At 57.7% G+C, this 23,541-nt stretch overlaps 1 protein-coding gene and 1 long non-coding RNA gene across 4 annotated transcripts in view; both read right to left on the bottom strand.

Moving 5' to 3' along the window:
- TSPAN9 (tetraspanin 9) overlaps positions 1 to 23,541 on the bottom strand; it is a 181,432-nt gene that overhangs the window by 13,458 nt on the left and 144,433 nt on the right. The gene's annotated exons all lie outside the window — the stretch shown is intronic.
- Positions 5,784 to 7,883, bottom strand: LOC118901923. Its single transcript, XR_005021496.1, has 2 exons — positions 7,795 to 7,883; positions 5,784 to 6,088 (listed from the first exon to the last, which is right to left on the bottom strand). It is a non-coding gene; the product is annotated as an uncharacterized LOC118901923 (long non-coding RNA).

Genomic DNA, 23,541 nt, shown 5'->3' with positions numbered 1-23,541 from the left:
CGCCTGTGTAAGTCGCCTTCTCTACCTGCCCCATCCCCTCAGAGCTCAGCACACCCTCTGGCTACTTTCATCCCCGCGGCCTCTGTGTCTCTGCAGTGCCTCTGTCCCCCACACTCTCTTTGCTTTGCAGGAGCCCCTCAAACCCTTGGCCTCAGCATGCCCCCCTGTTCTCTATGAGCCAGGGCCAAGTGCAACGTTTAACAGCATTTAATAAATTAGTGGATGTGGAGAATAAAAAAGCAAACAAACGACTGTAACTTCACAGCCAATGCGCTGGCTGGTAGCATCCTGCCCGGCCCTGGGAGAAGCCGGCTGCGAGGAACTTCATCTCGCGGAGGAGGGGGAAAGGTGTCAGCGCGAGGACAGGACGGAGGGGGCGGCTACATCATGTTTCAGCCCCCCTTGCCTCTTGGCGGGGGGTGAGGGTGGGCTGCAGCTCATTCAATGTCACGGCCATAAAGGGAGATGGGGGATGACGGGCAGTGCTTCCAAGTCCACACGGAAGGGACAAAGTCACAGGGACACCTTTGCCAAAGCCACCCGGGAGACAGAAGGATCAGGGCACGGAGGGGGGTGGGCCCCCGGGAGAGGGCTCCTCTGTGCCTGGCCCCAGGGGTCCAGCCTCCGCTTGAGCACCCCGGGGTCCCGGTGCTCACCAGCCAATAACACACTCTGTTCCTTTTTTGCACAGCTCTAATTGGTCAAGAATTCTTCCTTATTGACTCAGCAATCCGCTTCCCCAGGGCTAACGTGCATCAGTCCTAGTTTTGCCCAGGAAGCCCACCGAGATCAAGTGTGGCAGGACTTGAGGTTCTTGAAGGACTGTATCTAACAAAATCCTTTCCCAACCTTCTCCTGGCCCATAAAAGGGCTTTTAGGGCTCTCACCCCCGAGTCACCCTCCACTACCGAAAGTTAGGTTCCAGCTCCGGAGGGACCAGCGCAGAGTGCAAGACGCCGCTCTCCCCTCCCGCGCTCTGAGCTCTACACCTCTAGTAATGCAGCCTGTGCCGCCCCTGGCTTGGCTGGGAGCCACAGCACAGGTGTGGTTCACATTGAGCTCGCGCATGATTCAAACCAAAGAGCGTGATTCCTCGGCCATTCTATTTTTAACCCCACACTTTCTCTCTCAAAGCCTCCAATTTCTTCACAACTTCACAGCCTCCAATATCACCAGCTTGCAGAGGTGACAGGGAGATCACACCCGTATTTCTGAGCCGCATTTTCCTCCAAATAAACACGACATAAAGCATTTGCATATCTAAAACCCAGTTACATTTTGATTATTGCAGAATGAGGTTATTTTTCTATCTAAGATGGTTCTAGAGGAGAGCATTTAAATGCGGCCAAACTTCGGGGATGTTGTATTTGGGAGCTGCTGAGTCTCTGACGTTAATAAAGCTCTTAAGTTACATGCTTGCCAAGCCCCCTTCCCTCCAGCGAACTCTGCAGGGACATTGGGAACGTGGGAACCGCGCCCCCCAATTCACTGGCATACCCTATCGGTTGAGACGGGCTCCTGCTACAATACCTCTTGCTATCTAAGACTCTTAAAAGTGCTGGGGGTGAAAGAGCTGAGAGGGGGGAGACCCCTCTTGAGACTCTGAGGCCAGCCCTTCCTCCCTCCAGTCGGTTAGGGTCCTGGGTAGGGGTAAATGCAGGTACCGCAGCCTTGGCCCCAAGCTGGCTGCACAAAGGGCCTGGTATCCTCTGACCCCAGTGGAGGCAAGGGAGGAGACTGGCTTTGCTGAAGCACTGTCCACCTGTTTGGGCTTCCTGGCCTGGCCTCAGTATGGAGGGCATCTGCCCTGCCTAGGGGCTCACACCAACCAAGGCATCTGTGGGACTGCAGGTGGCAAGCCCTGTGTCTGTCCCTGGGCCTCAAAGGCCAGGGCAGGGGTGCCAACAGCAGGCCCAGTCTCCATGACAGCTGATGCCCAGGGAGCAAAGGGCAAGGAGTAGAACTGGGGAAGGGGTCTACCTTGGGCTCTCCCAACACGGCCCCTTTAAAGCTCTGGACTTCCACACCATTCCTGTCTGGGAGAAAGGCTTGCAGGGCAACAGGGCTCACCTCCCCTACCTGCACCTGCACCCCAGTTCCCAGGCCATCTGGGCTCCTCAAATCTGACAGCAGGGCCCAAACCAACCTTCTCAGGTGCCAGCCACGGCACCTCAGTCTCGGACTGACCACAGGCCTGCTCACACAGTGGGGAGATGAAAAGAAAAGGAGATGGAAACCAGCTCAGAGCCCCCAAGGGGGCCCGAGGAACAGGCCCAGATGGACCACAGAATGATGTGTGGTCAGGATGCCAAGAAGGAACGGGTGCTACAAAGCCCCTGCCAGCCTTGTAAAGGGGGCGTGATCATTCATCGTTCTGTCCACACTGACCCAGACTAACAGTGGCGGCCCTTCCAGGGCGGGCCCCCCAGGCTGGCAGAGCTGCACGTGCTTCCTGTTCAAGCTGGGGTGGGGCGGGGTGGGTGCAGGGGAGAAGGGACACAAGGGGAGCATTGTAACCCAGGGTTCCCAAGCTCGCTCCACGAGGATGGAGCCCCTGGACGGCGGGGCTCTGCTCCCCTCAGGAGAGCACACAGCTGTTTTCCACCCCTGCTCTATACAGGAGAGGAGATGGGCTAAAACAGCAGGGGGCAGGCTCGGGGAAGAGCTTCTCAGATGGAGGAGACAGTCGACTATCCTGGCTCCACTGGAGGTTTCTGTTCCCTGAGCTGGTGGGAGGACTGCCCTTCGCTGGGAACGTCGGGGGAAGGTGACCCCAAACTCCAGAACTTGTCAGCACTCAACAGGACACAGCTTGGAGCCTCGGGCCACCCAAGACCAGCAACTCTTGGGCAGGTGCTAGTGCAAGAATGGGTGCTCTGTGCTGGGGCAGGGGTGTGCACGGAGCTCTCATCACCTGCGCCCCAAGCGCCACGGCTCTGGAGCCGGGAAGGAGCCACAGGGAGCCAGCCTGGACCACAGCGAGAGGCACTGCCTGAGCTCCCAAGGTCACGGTAAGCTGGGAGGGAAAAGCGCCAAGGACTCAGAATACTCATCAGAGGAGTCTGGAGAAAGGATTTTCCCACCACAGGCATATTTTTTCCCTTCCTGCGTTTGTTTTATTTTGTGTATCTGGGGAGAAAGGCACTCTTGACAGCATCAAAGCACAGAATAATACATGAAGCTGGGGCTGCCTTGGGAGTCAGGGATGGGTTTCAGAAACCTATCTTCAAGGTTCACGTTGAAACTGGGGCCACCTGGGCTTCCCTGAGAAAGCAGAACCGTCCACAGCCTGCATCTCTGGACATGGAGCCCCAGGGGACGGCAATGGTCCAGCCGCCTTTCTGGGATGTCTTTCCGCTGAAAGACTGAGGGAGAAAAAAACACCTCCCCAGCACTCGGGGACACAGCGAAGATGAATGGGATTGTGCCTGCCGAGCCCTTTGTGTTCCTCGGAATATAAATATCGTACAAGGTACTGTGCTATTATTCAGAATCCTCGGAAAATGCAGGAGATACCTTGAATTCACATTACATCTTTCTGGCAAAGAGCTCAAATGATCTGGGAGACTATAACTCACCCTACAGAATGGGGAGGGCGTGGAGATCATTCTCCCTGTTTGAGGAAAGGCGCCCCCAGCCCCCCTAGAGAGGAAGAAGAGTCACGCCATGAAAATAGGTCCACTTCGGGGTGCCTCTCATTCGGCAGGGCTGCCTCCATTCGGCCTGCCACAGAACGGAGGCCCTTTAATAATGTAAAGAGCACGGTCTCCCCTGGCTTGAGCTCAGCAAATAACACTCCCTGATTACATGTGTAGGTATCGGGAAGGATCGTGGTGGACACCCAGCTCCATCTCTGGCCCCAGGACAGCCGCCCACACACACTTCAGCTAGAAGCCTCGGACGTGGCCAACATGATTGGTCCTCTCTCCAGGGATGCTCTGCCCACAGCCCGATTATTTACACTGCCAGCCGGGAGCCGTGTCCACCCAGGTCGGGATTTGACATTTCTGACATGTTTTGTGGGGGACACAGGCTGGCTAAGTTCGGGTTCCTCTGCCAGAGGTGGTCTCTGCACCAACTTTACGCGTCAGCCTGAGACCCCCTCCTCGCCCCGGCCCTGGGCCGACTCTGTCATCTGGTAGAACGGGAGACCCTGGCCCGCCTTCTACCCTTTGATGTGCCCACTGCCATTCAGGCCACTCGCTGAAAGCAGCCGGGCCACAGCCTGGCAGGCGAGCGCGCCCAAGGTCACAGAGGTCATTCGGGGAGGAGCTTCACGCCTTGCCCTCACCCACCCGGCGCCTTCCCTGTCTTCACTACCCCCCCGAAGCTGTGTTGCCAGGGACACCAACCATGGTCCCGTGGTTCTGAGTGCTTTGCCCCATCTACCTCACTTAATCCTCCCAACCCAATGGTGGGGACAGGGGGAGGGCATTTTCGTCCTCCCCGTTCTACACCTGGATGGGTGAAGGCACAGAGAGGTTAGGTGGTGAAGGAACCCAGGAAATCTGCCTCTGGAAACCATGTTCTGACCCACCGGGCCCCACTGCTTAGACCTGGGGCGTCCCAAATACATCAGGAAGGGGTCCCTGGACGTGTCCATGCTTGGAGAGGGGAGGGCCAGCCACTGCGTACGGCGTTCCTGGGACCCACCTGTGGACTGAGAGGGTGGGGAAAGCAGGGATGGTGACAGCGATGGTGGTGACGAGGGTGGCGACAATGACAACGACGCTAAGAACACGGACGAGGAAGCTAGCCTCCATTGGCCCCGAACCCACGCCAGGAACCGCACCAGCCGCTTTCCGCAAAAGCCAGACAAGGGGTCTACAAACAGCAAAAGCTGGAGAGGCTGTGGAGAAAAGGGAACCCTCCTACACTGCTGGTGGGAACGTAAATCAGTACAGCCACTACGGAGAACAGTATGGAGGTTCCTTAAACAAACTAAAAATAGAATTACCATATGACCCAGCATCCCACTACTGGGCATATACCCAGAGAAAACCATAATTCCAAAAGACACACGCACCCCAGTGTTCACTGCAGCACTATTTGCAAGAGCCAGGACACGGAAGCAACCTAAATGTCCATCAACAGATGAATGGATAAAGAAGATGTGGTACATATATACAATGGAATATTCCTCAGACATAAAAAGGAATGAAATAGTGCCATTTGCAGAGACGTGGATAGACCCAGAGACTGTCATACAGAGTGAAGTAAGTCAGAAAGAGAAAAACAAATATCGTATAATATTGCTTATATGTGGAATCTAGAAAAATGATACAGATGAACTTATTTGCAAAGCAGAAATAGAGACACAGATGTAGAGAACAAACTTATGGATACTAAGGTGGGATAAACTGGGAGATTGGGATTGACATATACACACTATTGATACTATGTATAAAATAGATAACTAATGAGAACCTACTGTAGAGCACAGGGAACTCTACTCAGTGCTCTGTGGTGACCTAAATGGGAAGGAAATCTAAAAAAGAGGGGATCTACATATATATACTCGTATAGCTGATTCACTTTGCTGTACAGTAGAAACTAACACAACATTGTAAAGCAACTATACTCCAATAAAAATTTTTAAAATAATTTTAAAAAACCAGACAAGGTAGTTCCTACTGTTTCCCCCCACTTTGCAAATGAGAAAACCAAGGCTCAGAGGTTAAGTATCTCACCTGAGCTGGATTTTAATCCAGTCTGATGCGACTCCAACCCTTTGACTGAAGCCTCTCTATGCCTCAGACAAACAAACACACAAAGAAACCAAAAAAACCCCAAACTTCATTTTATTAACATTCTCCACGGTAGCCCAGTCTGAGTCAAGGGAGGCGGGGAGGAGCGCAGGGGCCCGGGACACACCCCGGCAGAGGGTGGCGAGCGAGAGCAGGCACAGCTGGAAGGTGGTCTGTCCTGCGTGCCGGCCGGGCGGGTAGAGGCGAGGACCAATCGTTAGGGGTGCCCCCCGCAGGGAGGGGTGCACGGAGTGCACATGTGTTGGGGGCAGACGTCCAGCCAACCTGCACTGCCCACTTTGCTGATTTCGCCAGAGTTGCGAAAATTGTTGGCTGTACCTCTGCACAAAGAAGCAAGAAGGAACAAAATAAAATACTTTGGGGCTCGGTGGACCTTCTTATTGTGCCTCTACTTCCACGACCAGAGGAGCTTGTGGAAACGATTCCCCGCCCCCCCGCGCCGTGTTTTTCTGGAGGGGGCTTTCACACGCGCCACCCCACACGCTCCCCACAGACCCCTGGGCTCGCTACCCCACGTTACAGATGAGGCCGCTGCAGCTCGCGGGGGCCCCGGCCCCATCTTTCGAAGGCCCGTCCCCGCCCGGCGTGGTCAGCAGCCTCATGGGGACATCCACTTCTGACCCACCAGGAAACGGAGCTTCAGAGGGAACACTCAGAAGCGACTCGGAGAATTTCCTGTCTTTCGAAAGGAGCGACAGGGACACCCCTCAGCCCAGCCCCTCCGCAGGGGCCTCAGTACCTGCCCTGAGCCGGGCACCATGCTGACCACGGCCACCCAGGAGCAGGACACCCAGCTGGACCAGCAAGACCAGCCGGACAGGCAGCCACGACGCAGAAGAGCACAGGGCCAGTGTGAGGTCTGGGTCGGGGCTACGGACGGCTCTGGCCTTGGTTCAAGTTCACGGAGCCCTCATGTACCAGCCGGGGGGCAGGAATCTCAGAAAACGACTTTCCAGGGCTTGTTTTTTAAATGGGGAATTCATGGTTCCTACCACATAGAGTTGTAGTTGGGACTGAATGAGATGCACGAAAATAAACTTCCCAGCGTGGTGCTTTTACAAAGCTATAAATGAGGGTCGTTATTAGTACTTATGGCCCGCGTTCCTCAATCATCCTGACTGCTAAGACCGGGCAGAGCGGCTGTTAGCCAGGGGTCCCGCCCAGGCGGCAGCCCCGCGCCCCCAGCTCCCAGCTCCCAGCCCCGTGGGGCCCCCCTACCCATCCAGGCCGCCGCACAGTCAGATGCGCGTCCCTCACTCTGCCGCCCCACCCTCCATTCCCCAGCCACCCATCTCCGGGAGGCAGCTCGCTTTCCCGACTGGCGAGCATGCTTTCTTTTGGCAGGGAGCTGCTGCCGTCTGTGCTCTGGACCGTAAAACAAGTTTTCATCAATAAATTAAGATAAGCGGAAAGCCAGCTCGAGGGGAGGTCGGCCGAGGCAGGCAGGCGGCAGTGGGCGGGAAGTGGCTCTGGGACTCAGAAGGGGTCGGAGTGAATCCAAAGCAGGATGCGCTCCCCGCCTCCTCTCCTTGGACCCCAAGGGCCCCCTTCCACCGGGCTCCTCGCGACGGGAGGCTCGGGAAGTTCCCCGCCTCCCTCCACTCCCTTCCATCCTCCAGCAGGTGAGCAAGCGGCAGTGACAGGTAGAGTCAGGTTCTCAGCAATGCTCTGAGCCAGTAATGATCGCGATCGCTGCGTCAGACGAGCTAAATCTAATCAGACACGTGCCGCCCAATCACTGACACTGAGACCCACCCCCGAAAATAAAACGTGTTTGGCCAGAGCCTCCCCACTCCTCGGCGGGAGCCCTCGGGTCCCTCACTGCACCTTCTACACCACTGTCTCCATGTCTGTCTCACAGCACCCCACCCACCCAAGAAACCTTCCTCTTCCCCCTTTGCACCGTTCTCAGTCCCACCCAGGGCCTTCGGGTCCCCGCGGACGCCCACCTCCTCCTCCAGGCTGGCCAGCCCCGCCCTGACCCCACCTAACACTCTGCAGTGGCTCTGACCGTCTGACCACTCACCAGCCTTGGACCCTTCTCCCAGCCGCCAGTGCTGACCTGGCCGGTGATGTTCCAGCACGATGGCTGCCCGGGGCAGGGTGTGGCGCCTCCCCTCACACCTCTCTGTGTGCATCCCTGGCATCAAGCTGAGCTTTGGGCCAGGTATGGACGGAGCGAGCACAGGGAGGGAGGAGTGCGGGGACGTGGAAGCGAGGCGAGTGCCCAGCTCCGCAACAGGGGCGCCTCCCTAGCCCTGGCGCTAGGACACACAGCCCACTTCCGGCCATGACACTGAAACAGGCCAGAGCATATGGCAGGAGAAGGGCCATCTGTCCATCCAGCACCACACGCGGGGACGCGCGGCACCACATATGTTCAGGACCTAACGGACAGGTGAGCCCTCGGGCAGAGCGGCAGGGTGAACCCCAAACGGCACAGCGCACCGGCCACGCGCTGCCAGCGGCTGGAACCACGGGCAAGCCCCTCCCTCCTCTGAGCCTCGGCCCCCACCTTCCAGAGAAAAGGCTGAACCTCACAATATCCCAACCCCTCCAGCCCTGAGGTCCCGGGCTCTCACCTCTGCTCCCCCCTCAGCCTGGCTGAGCAACAAGGAAGGTGGCTACATCCGCTTTTCAGGTGAGGAGGCAAGGTCTCTGAGGTTGAGTGATCTGCCCCGGAGCTGGGAGGCTGGAACCCACGCCCTGCCTCCCCAGGGTGACCCCATGTCCCTCGGGGAAGGCAGCAGGAAGGAAAAGTGGCAGCACTGCACCGGGCCTGAGAAGTGCTGTGCGACTTACCGCCCCCGTGACCCAAATCCCCCAGGTAAGGAAATGGATGCTTGGAGTTGAGACTTGCTCAGGGCCCCATGGTCAAGGGCCCAGGCTGACGCCAAGACAGAAACGGACCACTTAGACACACACAAACAGAAGGAGGAGCTGGCAGGGCTTCAGGCCATAATGGCATGAAATCAAGACTGCTAACTATACCCCAACCTGGATATACATCAGAATCGATCACTTCTGAGTTCAGGCGCTTCCCAAAAGCGGAAGGAGCAGAGGAGTGTGAGTTCTTCGACCAAGTGCAGGCAGGGGGTAGGCCTCCCTCCAAGCAGATCCCAGATGGCTCTCCCTCTCTCCTCCCAGCCCCCTCTTCCGCAGCGCGCATGCACACACACACACACACACGCGCGTGCGTGCACACGAGCGGGCGGACAAACGCTCCCCGCATCAAGACCTGGAGGGGAAAGGATGCACTTCATAAACGGCAAACAGAAAAATAACCTAGATGTGACGTGTGAGATGGTAGGAGCCGAGCACAAAGTTCAATGAACGGAACAGAAACATATCGACAATAGCAAAAGGAAACAATTACCACGCATTTTCACATGAGATCCCATCCCCAGGAATAAATGCTCTGGCGTGTGCTTATTCGACAGAAAAAAGCGAGCAGTAGCCGGGGAGGGATGAGGACCCAGCATAATGCAGACGCTTGCACTTTGTGGCTCCACGTTTCCCCGAAGCTCTCAAAAGAGTGTTTTCTGAGATGCAGGCTGACCCGGGAGACAGAAGAAATAGAAGAAATAACATTGTAAGTGGAGAGATTTTAGGGTGCTGCCTCCAGGGCACCCACTAAACAGACACCGTCAAATTACCAGAGAGAGGGGCCACTCCCGTCCACTTGGCAGGTGTGCATCTCCGGAAGTAGACGTTACCAAAAAGAAAAAAAAAAAGATTTTCCTTGGAGACAGAAGCTTTCAGGTTCATGGCACCAGCTGCTCAGGGGAGCCAGAGTCTGGCTTCATCTCAGGAAAACTCTGACTTCTTTTGCACAAGCAAACCTAAGGCAGTCCTACAGAAAGCGGGTCCCCAAGGCCCAGAAAGGCGGGGACCAGTGCTGGGGGAGGGGCACGACAGTCCTGCAGAGCGGTGTGTCATCCGCCTGTGGGCCTGATGCTATGGACCCTGGACGCACAGGACTTGGGGGAGGACCCTGCCGCCTGCGCCAGGATGGGGGTCACACTGACCGTGCAGGTACCACACTGCCTCTCGGGTCGCAAAGGGCCCTGGGGCCCTTTGCTTGCCCTGACCGTCAGTATTTCTTCTCCGTGGTGTCGTACGCTCTCTGAATGACATCTTCTGAATCAGGGTGTCTGTCCCAGTCTCTGGAAAACATGCCTCTCCACCTGTCTCCCCATCTATTCCTCTATCCAGGAATCAAAACTTGGATCTGGGGCCAGCGGTTAAGAGCACAGGCTCTGGAGTGAACGCCTGGGTTCTGAATCCCAGCTCTGCCCCTTCCCCAATGTAGCCTCATGCCAGTTGAGCTCTGTGACTCTGATTCCTCATCTGTAAAATGTGGATAATAATGCTAACTCCCCCAAACTACGTGTAGTACCTACAAGGTTTGTTGTGGAGATTAAAAAGGAGAAAACTTCTAAAGCCCTGAGAACAAGAACACGGCCTAACGTCATAAATGACGCTCATCAGCGCTGTTACCCTTCTGCATCTCGCCCACTCCAAATCCTCCAGCCATACCCCTGCACCCCTCCTGCACCCACCTGGTCCTCTCCACTCCCACGGCCCGGGTCCTGGTCTCATCCCTGTGGCCAGAACACTGAGAAGCACCCCTGTCAGTCACCCCACCTCCCCCAACCCCGTCACCACCGCCATCTGAACGCTCCACCTGCGGTACATCACGCCTCATCTTCCAGGCCCTGGAGGGCTCCTGCAGCCTGCGGGGTGCGGCTGAAGCTTCTCAGCACGGCGTCCATCTGAGACCTCCTGCAGGCTCATCTCTTCATTACTAGCCTGCCAGTATCCCCACAGTCCAGGGCACTGGCCCCTCTGTGATGCACCCCAAGCCTTTGCCTGCGTGCCTGCCTGCTGGCTCTTCCCCGCCAGCCGTGCCCCTCCTGCACCCCAACCAGCCAGCAGTGCCATCCTTCCCGTGAAGCGCCCATGAGCTCCACCCTCCCCATGCCCCCTCTGTGCGCTAGAAGCACCTGCCACCTCCCTCACAGCACCCAACACCCTGCGCCCTACAGGGTTCATTCCTTGTTGGTTTTGCCTAAGTCGACTCTTATTTGGCGTCTCCTACAGTGCCTCGCATATAGTAGGCTCCCAAGAGGTATTTTTCAAGTTTTCACAAAGGCAAGCTCCCGGCAGCATGGGACTAAGACGGTACAACTGTGCAGCCCCCAGCTGGTCCCCTGGGGGAAAGGGTACCTCCCCTTACACTGTCAAAGACCGCAAGGGTCAAGCCTTTCCATGAATACCAAGTATACGCAAACCCCTCGGTGGCACAGAAATGCTGTTGTATCTAATGCAGCTGCATCCCCATGCCCGACCCAAGGCTTGTGACCACAGGGATGACCAACACGCTTCCGCTGTGTGACTCAGTCATGTCGTCATCTTGCTTCGTTTCCAAAGGCCATTATTAAACACAAACTACGCCAGGAACCACATCCAGCAGAGCTGGGCCCCTCACAGGCTCTCAAAGTGTTCTGAGGGGCTGCTCCACCTGACTACTGCCAGGCAGAAGTGCGCGGCCCCTCCCTGGGCTCAGACTTGGGCACCCACTTGCCGACCGTGACCTCCCCTCGGACGCCTTACAGGCAACTCAAGCTTAACAGGGTCACACGGGAAGCTTGATGCGCAAGCTACGGGGAACCCCAGTCACCAGCAACTCTCTGTCCCCCCCATCACCCACCAGCAAGTCCTGCCGGTTCTACCTCCGATTTTTGACTCCAGCCCACCCATCTCTCCCCGACTCCACTGCTACCCCAGCCTCCTCCTTGAACTTCTGCGATCATTTTCTGTTTTCCCAGCTGCCACCCCTGCCCCTCCACTACTCACTCTCCACCGAGCAGCAAATTTCCAGAGGTTCCCCTCGTATGTAGAACAAATCCCAAATCCCTTCCCGTGTTCTCCGGGACCCTACATGATCCAGCCTCTGCCTTGCCCGCCTCCTCCGTGCCCTGGTCCCATTCACCGGCCTCTGCGAGCTCCCAGGCACACCATGTTATTCCGCACTCGGGTGTCCCTTGTCCAGAATGTTCTTCCTAAGAGTCATGGTTTCATTCTTTTCCTTTAAGCTTCCTTTGCTCCCCATCTTGTATGAAAACCTACTATGACTTTAAGTGTTTATTTACTCTTGTCCATCTTCCCTGCTAGAACGTGAGCTCCAGGAGGTCAGAGCTCCCTGACTTGTCCCTTGTGTGTTCCTCGGGTGCCAGGTTCATGGTAAAGGCTCAATGAATCTTTGTGGAGGGAGGAACAGAGAGAGGGAGGAGACCAGGACTCGGGAACCTCCTGTCCTGGGGAACATATGCCTTCAGCATACGTGGAGTAAACTTCTCGGGTGTCACCGAGAGCCTGGGAGTGGCAGAAGGGTGGCTGAGCTCAGCACAGAGAAAATGCTGCAGGATGTGAAAAGCTCTGGTGAAAAAGAACAAGAAGGAGCACGGGCTATGAAGTTGATGGACTCGAGGGAGTTCAATTCCCTGCCCCTGCTATGCAACGTTAGAAAAGCAAGTTGACCTCTCTGGGCCTTAATTCCTCATTTACAAGACAGAGACAACACCACCAAACTCACAAGGTTGCATAAGCACGGTGCCTGGTACAGAGTGATGCTCACAGAAAAGTCTCTTTCTCCAAGGATGCTGGGGGCTCAGGCCCACACACTCTAATTAAATGAGGTCGTCCTCCTGCTCCCGGACGCCGGGCTGCCTGGTGTCACCATCACTCATGCATCAGCCACCTCATCTCAGGGTCTCACCTAAGGGACAAGGGGCAGTGACGGGGGACGTGGTGAAGCTGGGCATACACCATGCTGTCTGCTAAGATCACAGACACGCTGGCACGTGCATTCAATTCCAGTGAATCTCTGTTGGGCGTCCGCAAGGAACGTCTGCTCCCAACCAAGCCATCATTTTTGACCGTGGCTTGGGGACAAGACCCTGGGAGCGGGTACAGTGGCAGGGTTGGACGGTGGTGGTGGGGGGGGACATGGCACGGTGCCGTTCAATACCGCTTGGTTCTAGGGTCACCCCCAGCTCCTTGCAGCCTTGATGGGAGGGGGAGACGAGGAAAAGAACCAGCTCACCTGACATCTTGGTATCAAATGCCAAAGAGCAGCTCCAAACCCAGGGAAAGGGGGAAGGCTTAGCCGCTCCCTGAAGGAGACAAGCCACACGGCCCAGGCCACAGATGCTCACAGCGGAGTCCCTCCTCCAGAAGTCGAGGGCCTGTGCTCTCCTTCCCCATCCCAGCGGACAGGACACCAGGGAGGTTTCGAGCCCCAGAATATACCCATGGGTGGGAGGACACGTCCCAGGCCCATAGCACTCAGACCCAAAATGAATCTTGCCAAGGCTCTCGTTTCCTGAACCCCCAAAGCCCGTGGGCTGGACCACCAGGGTGCAGATTCAGCCCGGGACAGCCAAGCCTGCCTGCAGGGGGCTCAACCCTCAGCTAGCCAACACCACCCCAGCACCCCTCTCCTCCCTGCCCCCTCAATTATTCTTCCTAAAACTGCTCTTGCCGTGCAGAGCTTCACTGGCTCCCCCCTGCCCTGCGAGGAGCTCACACCCTCTGGCCTGGCAGTCAAGTTCCTCAAGAGCCGGCCACGGCTCCCCGCCCAGCGTGCCTGCTGGGAACCATCTTACTCCGGCAAAACGGAGAGGCCAGCTTCGTCGTCATCCGAATATCCCCCTGTTCGTGAAAGGAGGACCCTCCTTCTCCTAGCTCACCCCGCAAGGCCAGCTAAGGGCTCCTCCCGCAGGGCGTTGTTCTCTGGCGAAGAGCATGAAGAATCCGAAGGATAAAGGCCAGTCCCCTCCACGTCTGCGCCCCTGCGGCATCAGCACTCTGCGCGAAGTTCCCGACTTGGCACACACAGCGGCCAGTTAGAGAGAAGATGCTGCCCCAGGTGAAAGGGACGTGGGGAGGAAGACAGAGGCGGGAGGTTCCAGAGTCCCCGCTGCGATGCTGGCGAGAGGGGGGCCGGGGCCACAGCAGAGGGGCCTGGAGAGCTTGTTGGGGATGATCTATTCCCGCGGCGCCTCTGCAGGCTTCGGCTGGTTGAGCTGAGATGGAACAAGCGGCAAGCGCCGTTGTTCTTGGACGCCTCGGCTGTGACGGGAGTGAGCGCAGAGCGACAGTGGCCGTAAAGCAGAGGACGGCCCGTGGGGGGTGCGACACTCCACGGGGACCAGGTTCATGGTCCTGGAAAGAGGAGGTTACGAGAAGCTCAGGAGCACGGCCCACCCACAGCAGCAGGAGATGGAGCGGGACCCCCGGCCCCGGGAGGAAGGGGTCAGGCTGGCGGAGAAATCCAGGCTGGAAGAGGCACTTGCTGGGGAAGCAGTGCACACCTCCCACGAGGCTGGCGGCCGAGAACTGCCCACCCACTGCCCCCAGAGAGGAGGGGCAGGCAGGCAGGCTACAAACCTACCCTCCCTCTGGGAAAGGGTGAGTGTTAACGCCTGCAGCAGACGGGGCGGGAGCAGGAAACCCCCAAAGCCTAGAACTGTAGTGGGAGAGCTTCCTGCTCTTATGTGACGCATTGGAAAGTGGGTCCCAACTCATCAGGCCGTGTTGGGAGGTGACAGGACCAGGAGGGGGAATCCCTGACCTTCAGCGGTGCTACCCACTCACCCCAATACTCAGCAAGGCAGGTCCCTGGGCCTGAGCTACTTCCCAGGGGGAAGTGCACCGTCTCTGTGCCACAGGGCTGACCACAGGGCTGCCCCAGGACATCCTCCCACGGGACGGCCTCGTCAGAAAGACAGTCACACAGCAGAGTCCGCTTTGCACTTCAGGCACCGGCCCTCCCCTGGATGGACCCACTTGAAGTCCAGCTCCACGACGGCTCCGGCTCTGTTTTGGACAATGTGGAGTCGTCACAACTTTGGGGGTCTTCTGCAGTCCCCCCGAAAGAGTTAACCTGGCCTCAAACCTAGCGCCTTAACCTGGCGCCGCTGTGGAGCTTATCTGACCTCCTGAAGGGATTAGCACCCGGCTCAAGAAATGCCAATCAGCCAACAGGGCCAAATTTAACTTCAGCCATCCTCCCACCCTCGCCAGGGCACTCTCAAAATCGGCGATTACGCTAGAGGCAGCTCTCACCACAGCCCGTCATCTGCTATTTATAACCCGCTCACCTTCTGGGAGGAACCAGACACCTCCCGTCACAGCAAGGCACCGAGGGACCCGGCCACCAGGCCGACGCCACTCAGGACCCTGCAGGAGGCACTCCTCCCAGGTTCCGAGCGGCCCTGCCCTGTCTCCTCCGCTGCACGGACCGAGTGCACCTCTGCCAGGGCCCTGCACTTCCTTGTGCAGGCTCCAGGCTGAGCACCAGACGTGGCTCTCACCAGCTCACCGCCCAGGCCCCTCCAGCTGCTGCCTCCCCCAGGGGCCCCTCCCTCTTCCTCATCCCTTCATCATTCTGTGGTCCATCCAGACGGCGGAACAGTATTCTGCGCTGAACAGAAATGAGCCGTCACGCCATGAAAAGACATGGACGGACCTTAAACGCATATTACCAAGTGAAAGAAACCCACCTGAAAAGGCGACACACTGTAGGATTCCAACGATATAGCATTCCAAAAAAGGCAAAACGATGGAGACAGAACATTAATCACTGGGTGCCCGGGTTTGTGGAGGTAAAAAGGTAGAGCCCGGAGGATTTTTAGGGCAGTGAAAATACCCTGTATGATACTATACTGGTGGGAACAGATCCTTATACATTTGTCAAATCCATAGGATGTACAACACCAAGAGTGAAGCCTCACGTAAACTACAGACTTTGGGTGACCATGACTTGTCGATGTAGGTTCATCCTTGGTAACAAGTGTTGCATCTGGTGGGGATGTTGATAATGGGGGAGGCTGTCCATGTGTGGGGTGTATGGGACATCTCCTGTACCTTCCTCTCAATTTTGCTGTAAACCTAAAAGTGCTCTTAAGGAAAAAAAAAAAAAAAAAACTCTTTTAAAGAAAAAAAAAAAATGGGAGGTGACAGCAAACAGCCCTACAAGGATGTAACTGGCAAAATAAAGGCTCTTCCACTCAAGGACACTAACAAAAGCAGGTGCCTGTCCCTCAGAGACACGAAGGGGGTCCGGCTTTGTTCCCACAAAGGAGAGGCCTGAACCTCTCCTGAACCACAGGCTCAACTCCGGACCTGAGAGATGCCAGCCCTTCCCAGCACTGCCATACGGTCGAGAGTCCGTTTACTTGTTGCACAAGGACTTCATCTAAAAGATGTTGCTTCATGCTAAGGGTCACCCAAAGAGAAAGGCTCTCTGGCTTCTGGGCTACAGGTGAGATGTCCCAAGAAGTCCTTTCTGAAAGCCAGGCATTCTTCTACCACTGAAGGTGGTAGGAATCCCGCTGGCAGCACCACGCCACTAAAACAGGCCCCAGTGCCATCCTCCCTATACGGGTCACAGCGGCCACATCCCTTTGGGGTGGCACAGGGACAATCTCTCAAGTATGGTGGCAAAGGGCTGAGTGGGGAGAAAGTGCTAGAGAAAAGTTTAATAATAGCTGGGTTGGGCACGGCCCGTTTCCTTTTTCAGCTCCCTGGCGGGCTGCTCCCATTACGCGATGCGGCTGCGGGCAGAGCCCGTCAGCTGCTGCTGAGACTCAAACCCAGGTCAGCCCGGGGGCCACGTCTCCTCAGGCCACCCCGGTGAAGGGTCCACATGCCGCAGTCAGATGAGGGCCACGCACAAACTTGCAGGGCTCACCTAGCGCAGCTTCGCTATATAAAGCCTGGAGCTGGCGGGACAGACGGGGCCAGGCCGCGAGCCTCAAGGTTGACCATCCTGCACCCACCAGCCCTGCAGCCCAGCCAGGCGCCCTGCTCCTCATTGTCCCTCTTGGCCACAGACTGCTATTCTGGGCTCCGGGGGGCAAAGGGGAGCTGGTGACCGCAGCAGGAAGCCCACATGGCGGGCAGGCTGGCGTCAGAGCAGCTCTCCCGGCGATGGCACATCTGCTGCCCTCTGTCCAGCCTCTCCCGTCCCCTGGAAACCAACAAATAAATACACCTGACAGTCAACACACGTGTGCACGGAGCATCCACCCTGCGCGGCAGCTACAGACCAGAGAGGGAAGTGTCCACGGGAAAATGTGCGCTACGTGCTTGTCGCCATTGATGAGCTATTCATGGAAACCAACACGGAATCAATATTAAAAGGACAGGATTAGGGGACGGCATGCCTGAAAACACAGCGCTTAGCAACACGCGGTCCATCTGTGACTCATCTTCCGTATCTGTGAAATGGGTTTACGAATAGTACCTCCTTCGGAGCTGTCATGAAGCTAAAATAAGTTCAAGTACGAAAAGCACTTGAAACAGTGGCTGGTACTGAGTAAGTGTTCTACAGGCGCTGGATCCTGCCACCATCATCATCAGGATGGACAAGACAGACCCAAGTCCTTCACCTTAGTCCTCTTTCTGGTGGAGAAATGCACTGAGCACTGGTCTGGGGCCTGGAACTCGGGCCCAGGCTGGGTTAGGAGGCGCCTGCGAAACTTGGGCTGACCCAGAAGCAGCCCAAGCCAAGCACCAATGTCCAATTCTCCATGGACCTGCAGACGGTTCTCCCCCCAGCCTCTAAAACGGGAAACACCACCCCTACATTTAGGCCTCCAATCTGGGGATGTGGGGAGGGGAGGGGTGAGGGCAAGGAAGAGGGCCCTCAAGCCCAGAAAAGGTCTGGAGAAGAAGCTTGAGCCCCTGAAGGCAGCCAGCACCTGGCCCAACAGAGGAGGGGCCCCCACCCAGCCGGTGTTTCCAAGTTCACCGTCACTACCACCATGCAGGGAGCGGGGCCTATGTGCTAGGTTCTGGGCCGGGTGTCCCAGACCCACTGTTCCATGTAACCTCATACCAGTCCAAGGAGGTGGGCACTGTTGTCCAAGACTAAGCAGCAGGGCCAGGCTGAGTCCCCAGCTCTGTCTGCCTCCATAGCCCTTACCCCACTCCCCTGCTGGGTGTCAGAATCACCAGGAAGGATTTTGGCATTGCAGCTGCCCAGGCCCCCACCCTGGACCTGCTGAGCGTCAGAATCTCCAGAGCTGTAACCAGCCAGCTTCCCACCCAGGAGTGGGCTCCACTGGGCTGAGGCCCAGCGGACAAAAATATCCCCAGGGAGGGACTTCCCTGGTGGCACAGTGGTTAAGAATCCTCCTGCCAATGCAGGGGACACGGGTTCGAGCCCTGGTCCGGGAAGATCCCACATGCCGCGGAGCAACAGTGCCCGTGGGCCACAACTACTGAGCCTGCACTCTAGAGCCCACGAGCCACAACTACTGAAGCCCGCGTGCCTAGAGCCTGTGCTCCGCAACAAGAGAAGCCACCGCAATGAGAAGCCCGCGCACTGCAACGAAGAGTAGCCCCCGCTCGCCGCAACTAGAGAAAGCCCGTGCGCAGCAACGAAGACCCAACGCAGCCAAAAATAAATAATGCATTTATTTAAAAAAAAAAAAAAAGAAAGCAATATCCCCAGGGACACGCTGCCCCTTGAGGCCAGACGTGCTGTGACCCCTCCCCACACTCCCTGGAGAATGAACACCCTGTCACCACCACCCCGGGCATCCCACCCCCTGAGGCAGGGCTCCTTGGGGCAGTAACCAGACTCCATCCAATCCCTGCCTGGCGCTCTGCGGACCCTGATGGGGAGGGCCTAGTTTTCCACCAAAGCTGGTCCTGGGCCGATCGGCATCACGGCAGGTACCCTCTGTCTGTGACGGGGTTCTGGGAAGGTCACAGCAGCGGCCACTGCAGTGGCCGAGTCGTTCAGCACTGGCTTGCAGCACGCACCCGCCCTACAGACCACCATCTCGGGGCATGTCCGCTACACCCACGAGGTGGGCATCGTCATCACCCCTTTACCCATGAGAACCGAGGCTCAGAGAGGTTGAGGAACTTGCCCGGTGAGAGGCTCGGCCAGCCAGACCCAGCATCCAGGGTCCGGAGCACAGGCCACGTTGGGTCCTTCACGAGGTGCTGGTTATTATTTCATTCACTGGGCCGCCAGCAGCCTTCTAAGGAGCTGAACAGCCTTTGCTGCCTGTTTCCATCATCTCTTTATTTGGTTTTCTTGGAAACGTGTGTCTACTTAGAGAGGCTTTGCCTGGTGGGGAGACTGACTTTGGCAAATGAAGCAGGACGACAGGGGTCGGTAGATGCCAGACGAGCTCATAACAATTCTCTGAGGTCACGGGAACGCTTTGAGAGGCAGGGCAGAGCCACGTGGGTCCCCATTTTCCAGGTGGCAAGGAAAACAGGGTGGCCAAGCCGCCTGCTCAAACACGGCGCCAGCACCACCGCGGGAGGGAGGACGGACAAAGCAGCCTCCCGCTGCCGGCCCGGGGCTCACCGACCGTGTAATCGTGCAAACCCTCTTCCAGATGGCCCTGAAACAGCCCCGCCTCCCACCCCCGTGTCCTCCCCCCAGGACACGTGTCCATGGGCCCAAAGAGGGAAAAGTGACCAGCCTCCAGCAGCCCCGCGAGGGAAGGGAAGGGTCCCAGGCTCAGCCCAAGAGGCACTTCTCACTGCTCCCTCCAGTTTAAAATAGGCCATGAGGACGCCTGCCAAGACCCAGTGCTCCTGGCAAACAGGAGGGTTATATTTCTGGCTGTGCACCGTGAAACACCAGGGAAGGCTTCCCAAACCAACAGCTGACTCGGGCTGTGATGACAAGACGATCCTGAGAGTTGGCCGGGGCCCAGCCAGCGGCAGGCTCCCCGAGTGTGTCCAGCGGGGGGGGCCATCCCCACCCGAGCTCTGGGAGCAGGGCGGCGGCTATATAAGGGAGCCCAGGGGGCGGGGAGTCCTCTGGCCCCGGCAGCAGCTCACACTCACGCGGGCCTGTGCGCACACCTGCCGCGGATGAACATTCCTGCGTGCCATTCCCTGGCCTGGAATGGGCTTCCCCATCCCGCTGCCATCACCATCCCCTCTCACCTGCTCCCGGAAGCCTCGCCAGAGGCTCTGCCTCCGTCCACGCTGCCCACGAGGAACGGGTGGGAACTAGAGGGGGCTGGGGGCGGGGGAGGGGGGAGCGGTGAGGAGCACGGCTGCAGGTTTGAAGTACGGGCAGCACTTCAGCCGTGGCCCACGGTGTCTGGACTTATCTCACGAGGCTCTGGAGGGCAGAGCGGGGACCAGGGTCGGAACCTACAGGTGAAAAACGATCCGACAGCCTCACTCACCCAGAGACCCGAAGCTCACCAACACGGCAGCTGCCACTAGAAGTCTGGGACCAGACCCCACGGCCACCTGCCAGGAGCCTCTGCTTTGGCGCAGGGGCTGTCCCACGAGCTACTGGGGTCCCAGCCACTCTGCAGGAAGTCCCAGGAGCAGGGCCCTCCTTCCAGGGGGCACTCAAGCCTGGGCAGAGTGGCTGCCCGGTTCCCAGGGTCACCCAGCTAGGGCTGACGGTCAAAGTGGGAGGCCCCAGGCAGCCCAGGGTAGGAGGGCTGGGAGCCCACTGTCCTGTGTCCTTCTCTTCCTTTAAACTCAAGGCATCCTTGGCAACAAAAGTCTCTCCTCCCACATACACCCCTGGAAACTCATCAAAGGTGAGCAGAGGTTAGCTCGGCATGGCGGCATGATGAAGCTAAAACTTTCATTTATGCTACTTTTCTACCTCTCTATTCTTTCCAATGCTCTCCAGTGACCACATACAAATTTTATCATCAGAAATAAACTTTTTTTAAAGAAGAACCCACTTCCTTCTCCCCTCAGATACCCCCATCAGTAGCGAAGATGGACCACCTGGAGACCTCCACCCTCCTCTTTCCCGTACCCTCTGGCACATTCACACACACCAGGGGAGAGTGTCACATGCAAGTGGATCTCATTTCTAGGGCAACTCATTGCCGGGAAGGTCACAGCACTCGACTTCCCTGCTTTTCAGGTGCTAGACGCCTGTGTGACAGCAGGTGTACCCAGCAGGTGCACGCAGAGTGCGATTTGCCTTCCTGTCGCAGAAGTGGTCTCTGTTGTTCCCAAGGCTCCCTCACCACCTCCAAAGACAGCCTTGGATCTTTAACATGCCTGCGACCTCTTTAAGAAACCCAGGCTGGCATGAAGCCCCAAAGCAGGAGATCTTCAGAGCTCTAATCTCGGGCTGGGATGGTACCACCCACTCCCATCCTCGTGGTGACTCCCAAAACATAGGGGGGAAGGAAAATGAGGAAGAAAGGGAGCTGACAAAGAAGGGGAGGCCACAGGGAGATGAGAGAGTGCCTGGGCCAGAGCACGGTGCCCCCACGTCCACCTCGGTCCACCTGTGACCCCTCCCGGCCCCGAGCCCCCTCCTCCCAGCAGGTCGTGCCCATCATTGCCATTAACCTGGCCGTCCCCAGGCCTGGCACCCGTGATTAGCACAGGAGGCCAGGAGCCCAGCTCTGCATGCCTCCGGCACTCCGTCACAGCACCAGGAAAGGCTCTCCTGTCACAGACACGATGCAGTGAGCCAGCAGGCCTGGGACGGGCCGTATCTGCGGCCGCTGCTCAGCTGACCTCAGCGCAGGCGGCTGGGCCTGGAGTGGGAGCAGAGACGGGGCTTCTCGTGGTGTGTCCGTGCAGCGGGCAGGCGTGCTGTGCGTGCCAGCTGTAGGAGGATCTGGGGGGGGGGGCCCGACTCCAAGGGGGAGACTCGTCCCCACAGAAACACACCAGACAGACAGGAAGCAAGTGAGAACTTGAGACGTGAGGGGAGATTCCTAAAAGGCTGAGACTTCCTCATTCTGGAAAAACAAAGTCGAGGGGCATTAGGCCAAAGTTTGCAAAATCACGAAGGACAACGAGAGAGCAGCACAGACCAGTCCAACAGATTCCGAGACAGAACAGCTCAGAGAACCTCACGATGACAGAACCACAGGGGGCCGCTCAGGAAGCAGGGGTGCTGGGGGGCGTGGCCCTCACCGACGGCCAGCCCTGTGGCCCACACAGGTGGTGGTCACGTGCCTCATCAACAGGTGTGGGTGAGCAGAAAGCACGCAACGTCTCCTGTCAGATCGCAGCTCCATCACTCACTCGGAGGCTTTGAGTAAATAACACACCTCACTGGGCCATTCCCTCATTTGTAAAACACAGATTAGGACATCTCCCGTGCAGGAACGACATGAGGACTAAAGCAGGTAACACGTGAACCCCGAGGACAGGGCCTGGTGTGAGGGAGGTGCACCAGGGGCCCCTCACGAGGGTCCGCATTCACCGCGGGGGTAACTCAGACGTGGTTTGCCCACAGGAATGTCGGACGTGCATTTGGGGAGTGAGATGTACCCCAGCTGTGGCTCAGTCCTTCTGTGCCTGACCTTTATCATCCAAAAAGTGGACGAACTCTTCCACTTCGCAGGCCGATTGCTTGTAAAGACGCACTGCAAACTACAAAGGCACCTGATACACCTGAGATGCTATGATCAGAGCTCGTAGCTGAAACCAAGAGGCTGGACAGGTTTGCCGAGGGAGAGAGAGGAGAAGAAGAGAGGGGGAAGGACCAGAGGTGTCACTTTCAAGGACATCAGCTCAAGGCGAGAAGCAGCCGTGGAGAAAGCAGAGAAGCAGAAGGACGGACCAGGAGAGCACGCCACCTCCGAAGTCAAAGGCAGAGAGTGGTGCCTTCAAAGAGGAGCCGCGTGGAGTCCTCCCGTGCAGTGCACACTCTCGCCACAGGCTGCCCGCCCGGCCAACACGGCCCGGCGTCCCACAGGGATGACTCCTCTCCCTCTCCCCGAAGAGGAGGACAGTTTCAAAGGTGAGGAAGTAACTACTGCAGAAGTAACCAGGGGCTGTGAGCATCCCTGTGCTGGGGACTCATCAAAGTCCCAGGGGGCAGACACGGCCAGGAAGGAGGCATTCAGGAGCCATCTGCGCCCTGATGAAGACGAACAGCCTGTGAGGGACTCCCCTGGTCCAGCGGTTAGGACTCGGCGCTCTCACTGCCGAGGGTGCAGGTTCGATCCCCGGTCGGGGAACTAAGGTCCCGCACGCCGCACGGCGCAGGCTAAATAAATAAATACATAAAAATTGTTCAAAACCTAAGAGCCTGTTGCTGTGACATGCAGAGGTTGGGCAGATCCAGGGGAGAGGGGCAGGAAGACAGGCCGAGCATCGTGAGACCAAGAGGCAGTCTTCTAACCCGTCCCCCTCCGGGCCCACCACGCTCGCCCACTGGCACGTGTGTGCTGCAGCGCGTGCCGCCCTGTTCTGGCAGCAGAGGCCGAGGGCGGGGGTCGGAGGGTGGGGGGGGAGCCCATCAGTAGGAAGAGCCCAGAGGGAGAGCAGTGGAGGGGGCCGGGGCAGACACCAGCACAGTGGGGACGAGGCTGAAGCTGGCCACGGCCGCTCAGCGGGTGCCCCCGGGGTGTCTCTCTGTGGGCGGAACGCCCAGCCCCCTCAAGGGCTCTTCCCCAGCCTGCCTGCCCCGGGGAGGCTCCCAGACCTCGCTGTCATTGTGGCCTGACACCTCTCAGGCCTTCCCGTGCTTTCTCCTGCTCTGCAGACAGAGACCCCGAAGCAGGAAGGCCTGCGGAGGGCTTCTATGCCGCTCCCCGGCTCCACACGGGCCACACTCCGGCATCACAGACGCCTGGCGACCACAACTCTTTTTTTTCCAGGCCAGCAAATTCCATCAGCCGTAGCCAGAGTCAGCAAACCTCCTCTCCCGCTCTGCCTTGAGTACGTTTCACGGGTCTCTGTCAAGCCACTTCTGCTGTAACTTTGATTGCTCCTGCCAGGC

This window comes from Balaenoptera musculus, chromosome 10 (genome assembly GCF_009873245.2).
Source record: "Balaenoptera musculus isolate JJ_BM4_2016_0621 chromosome 10, mBalMus1.pri.v3, whole genome shotgun sequence".
In the NCBI taxonomy this organism is placed as follows: Eukaryota; Metazoa; Chordata; class Mammalia; order Artiodactyla; family Balaenopteridae; genus Balaenoptera; species Balaenoptera musculus.
This window is presented reverse-complemented; position numbering and strand designations above follow the sequence as displayed.